At 36.3% G+C, this 12,469-nt stretch overlaps 1 pseudogene; it reads left to right on the top strand.

Moving 5' to 3' along the window:
- Window positions 1-220: 220 nt before the first annotated feature.
- The window catches only part of LOC125667212 (uncharacterized), a 303,650-nt pseudogene continuing 291,401 nt past the window's right edge, over window positions 221-12,469 (top strand).

The following is a 12,469-nucleotide window of genomic DNA, read 5'->3' on the forward strand; positions in this document are numbered from 1 at the left end:
AAATGTATAAAAAAAACCCACACCAAATACTTTTGAAAAAAATAAACACGGCAACTGGAGTTTGTTACTGGTTTGATATGATACATTCTACATCAATATTTCAGACTTAATGACCTGTGTACTTAGATAATAATATACATTTCCCGAATTATCTTAAGTAGATAGGCGTCTCTCTGAATTCATTTCGCTCTAAATGCAATGAAATACTTATGCACTTTATTGATAAGAAAGGGGAAGTTTATGAATGTGAAATTCCAGACACTCCATACACTCGCTCATCTATTGCATTCCTTCTCGAAGTAAGTGAGGAACAATTAATTGAATGCATTTTGATCGTATATGAAATCTGCAGTACCGTCCTAATGAAGAGCGTCCTGTGGGGATCGGGGTTAGAATAGGTCCTCAGTACCCCCTTGCTTGTCGTAAGAGACGACTAAATGGGGGTGATCCTTCGGATGAGATCACAAAACCGAGGCCCCGTTTCAAAGCAGGTGTGGCACGATAACGATCCCTCCCTGCTCAAAGGTCGTAAGCGCCGAGCATGGTCCAAATTTTGTAGCCCTTCACCGGTATTGGTGACGTCTTCATATGAATGAAAAATTATCGAGTGGTATGTTAAACAATATTTAATCAATCTTTTCCCAAGCGCTATATATTTCAAGTGAATGACGCTTTGTCATACTTGAAGGTTCGATGTTCCCATTCCAGGTTGAGACCCCTTGATGAAGAGATACTGCTAATAGACTGGCCTAAGCGCCTAGAATGGGTGCAAGTTCACGTACAATTTGTGACGTCCCAATATGAAAATAAACAAAACAATAATGTTGTGCACGGGGACAGATAACTCCACATCACTAATGAAACTAAACATAACAATGTATTAAATGCATACTAGACAGTCTTATATAACTTTATATTGTAACATTTGTAATGAAACTAAACATAACAATGTATTAAATGCATACTAGACAGTCTTATATAACTTTATATTGTAACATTTGTAATGAAACTAAACATAACAATGTATTAATTGCATACTAGACAGTCTTATATAACTTTATATTGTAACATTTGTAATGAAACTAAACATAACAATGTATTAAATGCATACTAGACAGTCTTATATAACTTTATATTGTAACATTTGTAATGAAACTAAACATAACAATGTATTAAATGCATACTAGACAGTCTTATATAACTTCATATTGTAACATTTGTAATGAAACTAAACATAACAATGTATTAAATGCATACTAGACAGTCTTATATAACTTTATATTGTAACATTTGTAACTGTTTAAATTATTCAATTCACGCATTGTCGTATATTTAGATTTATTAATGATTGCTGTGTTCGTGGTACACGTGTAATTGATCGTATTTTTTTTTTTCATTTTCAGTTAATATATTTTCGTACCTACTTGTCCTCTCTGGGTTATATACTTCAGACACTTAAAAATGCACAACGTCCCTCTTACTATTTTCCGCTTAGTTTTGTTGAATCATGTCATACACCACCACAAGACTTCTAAAGCAGGAATTACGATTTGTCAAGTAGTCTGAATTAAACTCCCCGTGTAGAGTGAGAGCGCTTTGTACCAGGATATCGTGGTTTACAAGAGTTGTTGTTCTTAATGTGTGTAAGCTTTCTCTAATCATGATACCAATACAAATTTCTCGGATTAGACGGAAAACAAGAAAACTAATTTTAAAAAAAAATGCAAAGGATAATTTATAAATTCTCATATTGCAAGATCAAAGAAAAATGTCCGTTTTGGCATTTAGTCATAATATTCCATACAGTAACAGTACAAGCTCGCTCCGGTAACGGTTAAACACACACGCACGCTGAGCACCGTGTTTCAACTGTGTGAAAAATAACATCTTTGCTCGATGTATAGCCATTGTTCTATAAATGTGAAATATAATTGTTCAAGGACCCTCTTTGTCAATCGTGATCATAGGCGTAGCTTGGGTTCGAATATTACCGAGGCAGGGGGGGGGGGGGGGGGGGCAGTCCCCCAGAAGCTATCGACATTTTAACAACGTAAAAGGTGGGTTTTTTTTTTTTTACCAAGGCAGCTGCCTCGGTTGCCTCAATGGAAGCTACGCCACTGGTGATCAAACCATGGCGTACTTAATATGCTTTGTAATGTTACAGATAAATAGTAACAATAAACCGCAGCTACGCTAAGCGCTTTAAAAATAAATTGCGGAAAGGAGACTGGTGCTGTTATATAACTTTTAAAAATGAAGTTTTTGGCTGAAATGAAGTAGAATAGCATTCGTACTGATACAATTAATGTCGGTTATTGAAAGTCTTGCAGTCACTGCCCACCCCTCTTTTTTTAAACTCGGACTTTAATTTTTAGATTATTTCATATCATACATATGTATAATCCTATATTCTATGTCGCATTTCTCATTAATATCTGTTCACACGATGATGATAAACTGCTATTCGTCTTTATTATTCCAGGTCTGTTTTCTCCTGCAATTGTCGAATGTACAAAATGAAGACAGCAGCATTAATGTCGGTGTTTCTGATGCTGCACACGAATGCTTATAGTAAGTACAATAATATGTACAATGTACTTACAGCATTACATAGCATAGTAATAGAGGAAACTTTAAACGGTTTCAATTATACCATTCTAATACTGTGATTTCTATTCAAAATACATGAATATAATATGTTTGTGTGGATATTGTTTATTAGTAATGTGAACATTTTCAAAGTTCAATCGATTCTACATCTAAAATAAGAGCAAGGATTTGGTGTAAAAAAGTCAATGTTGAATTTCAGTAATTCTCATTTCCGCATTTTATTAACGTCCAATCCATGGTGACCTAAGTAAATTCACAATATTTTAGGGAACATTGCTTTACATAAACCCGCGTGGCAGGAATTCCCGAACAACAGTACATCCGGAGATGCTGCAAAAGCAGTTGACGGAGACCTGAGCTCTCTAACTGATTCGGGGGAGCACTGCACGGTTTCAGTAGACGGACAAAAGACGTCGACATGGCGTGTGGATCTGCAGCAGATTCTCCCTATTCACCATATCACCATACACTACCGACGAGCTATCAGGAACGGTAAGCTTACGTTCAGTGTAAACCAGAATACACGTCACACATCATAAACCTTTGCTATATACTGTATGAATTGCCTAGTCATGAGGCATGTATGTGGAATATCAAAGACTTATACCCCCTTGGTTCAAAAGATTTGACTTTTATACCCCCCGAACGAAGTTCAGGGTGGGGGGGGGGGGGGTGTATATAGGAATCACTATGTCTGTCTGTCCGTCTGTCTGTGCAGATTTGTGTTCGGACCATAACTTCTTTGTTCTTTGACATAGGCATACCATATTTGGCACATGAGTGTATCACCACGAGACGATGTGTCGGGTATCTTCATGACCTCCATATGACCTTGACATCAAGGTCAAAATTTAAGGTTTTTACAATGTATTCGTGTCAGGGCCATGACTTCTTTGTTCTTTGACATAGGCATACCATATTTGACACATGAGTGTATCACCATGAGACGATGTGTCGGGTACCTTCATGACCTCTATATGACCTTGAACTTTGACCTCAAGGTCAAAATTCATTATAGGGTTTTGACATTGTCATACCATAAGACATGGGTGTATCACCATGAGACTATGTGTCATGTACATTCATGACCTCTTTATGTCCTTGACCTTTGATCTCAAGGTCAAAATTATAGGTTTATACCATGGATTTGTGTTCGGACTATATCTTCCATTTTCTTCTACAAAGGCATACCATATTTTTACACTCGGGAAAGAGGTAATGTATACCTTTTAACAACACCCTTTGGGAGACTGGGGTACGCGGGGGGTATTCTTGGTGAGTATTGCTCACAGTACCTCTTGTTTATATTGTTTAACGTCCCTCTCGAGAATATTTCACTCATATGGAGACATTGGTTCAAAAGATATGGCTAAAGTTAGGTGAAATGAAAAATAGGTCCAAGTCACCAGGTCAAAAATCTTAGCATCGAAAGAAATAGCTGGTTATGGGGCATCTTTATGTGAAATATCAAAGTCCTACCCGCTTACATAATGTAGTTCAAAATATATAGCCAAGGTTAAAGTTTTTGAAAAGTCAAACATTCAAGGTCACTATGTCCTGTGAAAGGTCTTGTCATGAGGTATGTATATGAGAAATATCATTCAGAGGGTCGGAGTCAAAGTGGCTAGGTTAAAAAGTTTTGATATCAAAGGAAATTTTTTTATGAAGTATCTGTATATAAAATATCAAAACCCCATCTCCTGTAACCAAGGTTAAAAACAGGTCAAAATCAACACCTAAGTCAATTGTTTGACGTTTCTCTCTCTCGAGAAATTTCAATCATATGGAGCCAGTAGGTCAAAATCTTGGTACCAAATGAAAGGTCTGGTCATGAGTGATCTACGTGTATGTATGAACTATTAAAGCCCTAACCCCTTTGGTTGAGAAGATAGAGCCAAAGTTGTTTTTTTCCCTCAAAGTATGAGGACGACACCGGGTTCGTAAACATTCGTCCGGACGAGCTAAAAAGATTTGTCATGAATGATTTAAAACAAATATACATCAAAGTTTATATTTAAAGTAAAATGAAATTAGAATTCAAAACAAATTACTATTATCAAATTTGATCAGGATCGCCGTTCATTGATCAGCTGGCTGGATATCAGCTGTTTGTATCCAACACCACTGACAAGGACGACGGCCGTTTTTGTTCCTACTACTACTATTATCAATGGAACAATTCCTCCGTGCAAAATATCACTTGCCCAGTTTATGGAAGGTACGTTATTTACTTCAATGAGAGACGGTCGGATATCGTTTACCCTGGGAACTATTCTGAGTTTGCCTATAACGACTTGTGTGAAGTAGAGGTTTACGGTAAGTAAATTTTAGTAACTTTTTTTCTCCCATCTGAGTGTCTGAGATGTGGCAGATATTGTGCATGCAATGCGATGTAGCTTTCTCTGCGTTCAACGTTATTTCTAGCATATTTCAAATTAAGAGTAAATAAATGGTTGCTTGTATTTTGTTTCTCGAGAATTTTTCACTCATATGGAGACGTCACCAAGACCGGTGACATTTGCTTGGGGCTTTCATTGAGCAGTCAGGGTTCTTTACTCTGACACGGGATATCCGTTTTTAAGGTCATCTCCGAGGACCCGTAACATTCACAACTGATGCCGAGCGTTTTGGCGATGGAACTATCCCTACCTGTTTAAACGACTTATTCCGTCGCGGTGGGGATTCGAACCCCGGCCTTCCGCGTGTGGGGCGAACGCCCTAACCTGTCGGTCACCGCGGTGGTTAAAGTATAAATGAAATAAAGAAAAGTGCTCTGCTCTGCACATAATGCTTGTTGTTGATATCCATATTGCACATGCATTATATTGGTGAATGTGTTTCATAATGTATGTTATCGACACGTGTGTTACATAACACATTTTGTTGATGTTTATGCTTTATAATGTTTGCTGTTGATTGGAATATCCATGCTGTTGATTCATAAGTTATCCAGCCCGTGGGGATCCAGGTTAGAATATATCCTCATTACCCCCTTGCTTGTCATAGGAGTCGACAATATGGGGCAGTCCGCAAAAACCGAGACCCCGTGTCAGAGCAGGTGTAGCACGATAAAGATCTATCCATGCTCAAAGACCGTAATCGACCAGCATAGGTCTATATTTTGCAGCCCTTCACCGGTAATGGTGACGTCTCCATATGAGTGAAAAATTCTCGAAAGGAACGTTAAACAATCAATGTTGAGTATTTTATATAATGCATGTCATTGCTGTGTTTGCTATATAACATTTAAAACCATTTCAACAATATGTTTAAATTTACTATATGCATGTCATTTACTATACCTGATAAAGATAAATGGTCCATGACGTTTTTGACCGGTTTACAAGGGATCCTTACTTCACTCTACTGCTGTTTGATAATCACTTGAATACAAGACCTATTTTATACATAAAATGTTCATAATTTTTTCAAAAGTTGAATGAAGAATTTGTAAGATGAATAACAATAATCAATCTCATGAATACTGTAAAGAATACCAAAAAAGGTAAACACGGACCCCTGGATATACCAGTGGTGGAGTCAGGTTCCTAGGACGAGTAAGCATCCCCTCTTAACCGGTAATACCCATCGTGATCTTGGTCAGGTAAACGGAGTAACCTGTAGCCAAAACCAGTATGTAAAGTGTGGCCGAACAGTTGGTATGAAACATGCAAGACAGCAATCGATCTAGTTAGTGCTTGTATATACAATGTACCCCAAAAAGGTGACCATAAACTTTGCGAAATGCTGAATTTAAACGAGACTGTTTAAACGCCCGTAACACCAACTTATTTGTCAGTAGACTGTCTCGATTTAAGAATTTATCACACGCAGAGTACAGTGCATGTATGTTTTACGTAGAGGATCAGTTTTCATTTCTATCACCTAAACTTAATTAGTTAAGTTGGAAATCGCCTTATTTAATGTCGTAAGCTGTAGTTTCAATCCTGCAGGTTGTTCTCGTCCGGATTCTGTCGGTGAGAACTGTACCGCAGCGTGTCCTGGTGAGAACTGTACCGCACCGTGTCCTGGCTATTGTGATCACTGTGACAAGAGTGGAATATGTCTTGCGTGTAAAGGTGACTTAGCTGGACCCTTTTGTAACAAGACTGGTAAGGCTTGAATAATGTAACATTCATTTTTCAGAGCCATATTATAGTAATACACAGTGTAGAATGCACTTATGTAAATTTTTACTTCTACTTCTATCAGTAAGCGACCCTCGTCAAAATGATGATTAGTATGCTATTGTTGGGTGTGCGTATGTTAAAACAAATCGATCTAGTACAGGGCTTTCAAAAGTAGCCGGTAGCCGGCGGATTTCCGCCGCGTATAGTAACATTAGGTGCCGGCTACTTTAGTGACAAAAATGTATGTCCAATGAAAAAAACTTTTATAAAACTTTAAACATCTTCCAAACTTTAGTATACTCAGAAATCGCGGCCGTATCAACCAGGATGTAAAAACGTGTTTACTTGCGCTAAATTTAGTTCAGGTAAATACCGGCACCTGATTAGTCGTCTGTTGGTGTAGAAAATAATACGTCAATTGCAATAGTCGGAAAGCCTCGGATTTACCCAATTCGTGACAACACAGACGAGAAGTTCCGAAAGATAACAACAAGTCCTGAACGTAAAAATCAATGATGTTGACGGAATGAAGAGAATAAATACCCTGTTCAGTTTCGGCTTTAAAAAGGCCAGAAGTGAAAGTGACACGAGTATAATATCAATCAGCAATTTTAAAGCGAAAACAGAATTTAACCAGGAAAGATTTCAGACTTGCTATTCTTTTTAATTTGCAAATGCCCATGTGGTATTAAATAAAAACGAAAGTAGAATTTTTCAGCACAAATTCGCTATGTTACCAACAAATCTGTAGCTGTTAACTTGAATTTGTGGAAAAATAAAATTATAGGTCATTTAAATGTTATATACCTATTAATTTGTAATAAAGATTGTTTGGGTTTTATTTAAAAAAATATTGGGGTGAGCAAAACATGCAGTTTAGTTCATTTCAACAATATTTTCTGCATGTAGAAACTTTCTTACAAAACAATTCAGTCTTATAAACTTTCAGTACAAATGTAGAAGTAAAAGTGAAAGTTTCTGATCAAGCAAAGACACTTCAAAATTAATTGATACAGCATTGCAAAAAATAATTACATGTAGTTATCTTGATGCACTTTATTTTTCATTTTGCATCAAAATTAGTACTTTGCAATGTTGAATTTTTTAAGTCTTTGCATGAACAGAAAATTTCACATATGAAACAATAAATTCATGGCAAAAGTAAAAATTTCAGGCAAAAAAATGACAATTTCAAAGCTGCATTTAAGTGCCAGGAAACCACCAGAATGCAGGATTTTGCGTCATTTACCCCAGAGCTTCTGGGGGCCTTGAGCGGCCCCCAGACCCCCGGCCGTAAGGGCGCCAAGCATTGGATCGCCTTCTACTTTTTCATTTCAGCCTCCTACTTTTAAATTTGTTGAAAGCCCTGCTAGTATTATGTCATGTGACAATTGCTCCTCGAATGCATGTTTTATCTGTGACGTAACGCACATAATACACTGAATGGTTATTTTTGAAAAGGTCTCATCTACGAACTGTGAACCTCAGTTCAAAATTACCAATCAGTATGTAAAAATCATGCTGACGTCATGAATGTGTAAATCATTGCAGATTTGAAAGGGGTATAGCGCACTTGGTATGCAATTTCGCCTACATAAATACCTTTTTCTTGAATATCATTTTTTACAAATATTCTGCTATGCAATGTCAGTTTATACTTGTGTTTACCCAAATTACTTAATAAAGATATCGATATGTTGATAGTATCTTTATTTGATAAGCATAAACATCACCGTGATTATATAGAGTATATAGTAGATATAACGTAATGGGCATAAAAAAAATGCAAACTGTACATGTTGCAAAAGGCCACCTTAAACCAGAAATAAAACACTGAAATTGTTTTACTTGATTATGACTGTATGTAAGTCCGTTTGAGGAAATTTGGTTTATGGGTTCTTGTTGAAAATCGATAAAATATGAAAAAATTGTTCTCAAAATTTACCTTGAGATTTAACAGCCTGTCAAACGTTAAACCATTAAACTTACATGCCTGGGTGGCCTAGTGGTTTAGGTGCTCGGTAATCTTACACTTAAACCGTACATTCCGAGTTCAAGTCCAATACTTTTCCAAAATCAATTTTCTTTTTTGCTTTTCATTTTCAGGGGGGGGGGGGGTCATTTTCATGAAGGGGGTGGGGGTGTTTTATATATTATAACAAATATTAGTCATTTTCATCATAACCTCTAAGATTTGCAAGTTACGACTTAAAAAGGGGGAATTTATTCCGAGATCATTGTAGTTCCGCTTGTTTACACTAACATGGTGCTGCGCGTTCAAGAATTTCAAACCGTAATGTGGCTGACGAAAATCTTAACAAATACTACAAGAAAAAGGACACAAATGGACAGCATGTAATAAGTAAAAATAGGTCACGGGAGGAAACGAAGTGTTATACAGTTTGACTTCTCAAAAGAAAAATATACAAACTCATGTAGCAACTGTCATATGATATTTAGGCAAAGATAAACACTCGAATTATCGACCAAAGGCAAATGAACTGATGACGTCTATTAAAGGCGCTGCACTCGTGTCAGAACAGTGAGTTAAGTAATGCCATATGTAAAAGGGTTGTTGAACAGGTCTATAAAAATATTGTACTGTTCATCATTCCAAACAGGAAAATGGTTTATTAAGTAAAGAACGACTCGTATAAATGTCAGTAATGCTAACCTGCGGCAGTTATTTATCTTGGTTAACGAAACATCAAAAACGTTGGCCTTATATTTAAATGTAACACGCCAGTCTATTATTGGAAACCGGTGTTTTCCATTTAGATTTCTGAGTCGGCCGTATCGTCAGCAAATGCGCTATACCTCTTTAATTAATATACGTGATTTAAAGTTTAGATATTGACTAATTATTATATTATTATTATGAGGAAGGGTGTTGACAGTAAGACATTATGATAAAATTTGGGATTATGTACATGCATGCGTTCAGAATATGTGGTTTAGTAAATACAAACTACTCCACAGCACTCTATATCCCCAATGACATGGTTTATTCCAATCACTCTCATGATAACTATGTTTTGTATAGAATCTGATAACCAAAATCAGACGAGTGACCGAGAAACAGGCGGTTTTCCTTTGTTCATTATCCTGCCTGTGGCCGCCGCCTGTCTATTGGCAGTTCTTGTCCTTTTAGCTGTGGTCATTGTGCAAAGGTGAGACGCTCATTTCCTATGAATGCAACTTTCCTTTCATTTCGTTAATAATCTTTAAAGGGTTTCAAACTATAATCAGAAGTGACGTCATAATACAATTTCACATTGAGACGAATCACATTGGCGCTCCATCATGTTGTATACGTTACGTCTGGAAGAGTTATCTCCCTCGTAAAATGGCTCTCTGTGTGTCATTTTACGCTTGCGCATTGCATCTCCTCACAGTGTATGAGAGAAGTCAATATCTATGTACATATCACATCACGTTCAGAGTTTCAGAACATTGGTGAAAATTTTTATTTGTCAAAACGTTTCTCCGTAATTTCTCGCGTTACTTGATCTCATTCTGCGTCATGTACACATTAAGATCATTAAAAGATATTTTGAGTAATTTTATCAAATGAGTATTTGCTTTAAAAAGCTTCATATACTGGAATACATTATTTTAAAATAAAGCAAAAGTTGTGTTATGGGGAAATTAAACATAATATCCCAAATTACATGAAAATGCTGGATATCTAGAATAGCTTAACATGCTGTACATTGTATATGTATCATACTAAGTTTATGGATTTTCGTAGACGAAACATTTTGAAAAGGAGAAAAGAGGAAAGAGATCGAGAGGGATACATGACGTATAAAACTGAAAGCAACACTTACGATATGATACAGTACAGAGTTAGCCATGAATATGAAGACCCGGATGCTGATTATGAACACGTGAGCTAATAATGATCACGTGATATGTATTTATTTAATTTTTGGATACGTTTTGTGACAGCAGAATTGTAGGTGACAACAAAGACGATTAGCATCCTGATGAATGTTTTAATGTGTATGTAATAGGGAATAGATAGATCGGTAATATATTAGAGAATACTTGCTTTGAAATTGTGTGTATCTGGTAGGCAAAACGAAAACGAGACTGACTATTTTACTTGCGATCCGACAAAACATTAATAGATGGTGAAACAGCAACATTATATTCGTACATGTTGAAGTAAAAATGACATTTTGTACATATATATCTATCCATGAATGTCGATGCAAGAAGCATATTGAATTTATATAGGTTAATAATAATGTGTGAATGAATATTGAAATACTTCGCTTTGATATAGAATGACTTTTTATATATTTTTCCCATTTGTATCAAATGGTAGACAAAGGAAAGAGCGACGTGATATGCCAAGAATCAGTCAACCCTGTGAATTACAGATTGTCGGGTAACTTAGCTGCATATAAAAAAAAAACTTCTTTATCACACGGAATAAGTGTTTGTAGGAACCTGTGAGAGGTTTAATTAGTCAGAATCAGACAAACGCTGTATAGATAAAAATCAAGCAATGGTTGACAGTTGGAATTGTGTTTGATTTATATACCCCATGTTGGGATTCCCCTGACCCGCGTGGGCCTATTTATAGACGCCTAACAGACAGATGTATTATTATGATTTATGCGTTCCCGCTACTATTTACTTTTTGAATGATCTTTTCGCTCTTTTCTCTTACCTGCAAATATTTTCAAGCATGTAATAAAAGGAAAGTTAATAACTTTAAAAACTAATTAATCTTCTTTAAAGAAATCATGTAAAACCTAATCAATCTGTTTTAAAGTAACTATGTACAAAAATAATACCTGAACATCATGCAGTTTTATTAATCCAACGGACATAAAAGATAAAGATATGTAAATAGTTAAAGCTAATATGTAACATATGCTCCGTTGCCAAACGCTCGGCATTTAGGGTCTGTCAGATATGACCTTGGAAACGGAGGTTTCGTGTCTTGATAACAAATCCTCACTGTTATTGCCCTGAGCCCTAAACAGGGGTCTATATTTGTTGTACTTCACCTACATCTCAATATGAGTTAAATTTTCTCGACAGGACGTATAAAAAACAATGTTTTTTATTACAGTTGTTTTGATTGGACAAAAAATAGAGTTTAACGAGTTCACACATCAGTAAATCCGAAACGTTGGTCACAATAGGGGATCAAACAAGAGGCCCAGGGGCCACATCGCTCACCTGAGTCACCTTGGCTCATATTTAAAGCTTTTCCATATATATTTGTATCCAAAACTTTGATCCCCTATTGTGACCCCATCCTACCCCTGGAGGGCCATGATTTTAACAAACTAAAATCTGAAATATGTCAGAAAGATTTTATGTAAATATCAGCTTTTCTTGCTCAGTGGTTCTTGAGAAGATTTTTAAAGATTTTTCCTATATATTTGCATGTAAAACTTTGATCCCCTATTGTGGCCCCATCATACCCACAGGGGCCATGATTTGAAAAAAAACTTGAATCTGCATTATTTGAGGAAGCTTTCATGTAAATCTCAGCTTTTCTGGCTCAGTGGTTCTTGAGAAGAAGATTTTTCCTATATTATTGCATGTAAAACTTTGATCCCCTTTTATCGCCCCATCCAACCCCCGGGGGTCATGATTTGAACAAACTTGAATCTGCATTATTTTAGGAAGCTTTCATGTAAATCTCATTTTTTCTGGCTCAGTGGGTTTTGAGAACACTTAAAGATTTATCCTATATATTAGTA

The sequence above is a fragment of the Ostrea edulis genome, chromosome 8, assembly GCF_947568905.1.
Source record: "Ostrea edulis chromosome 8, xbOstEdul1.1, whole genome shotgun sequence".
Classification (NCBI taxonomy): domain Eukaryota; kingdom Metazoa; phylum Mollusca; class Bivalvia; order Ostreida; family Ostreidae; genus Ostrea; species Ostrea edulis.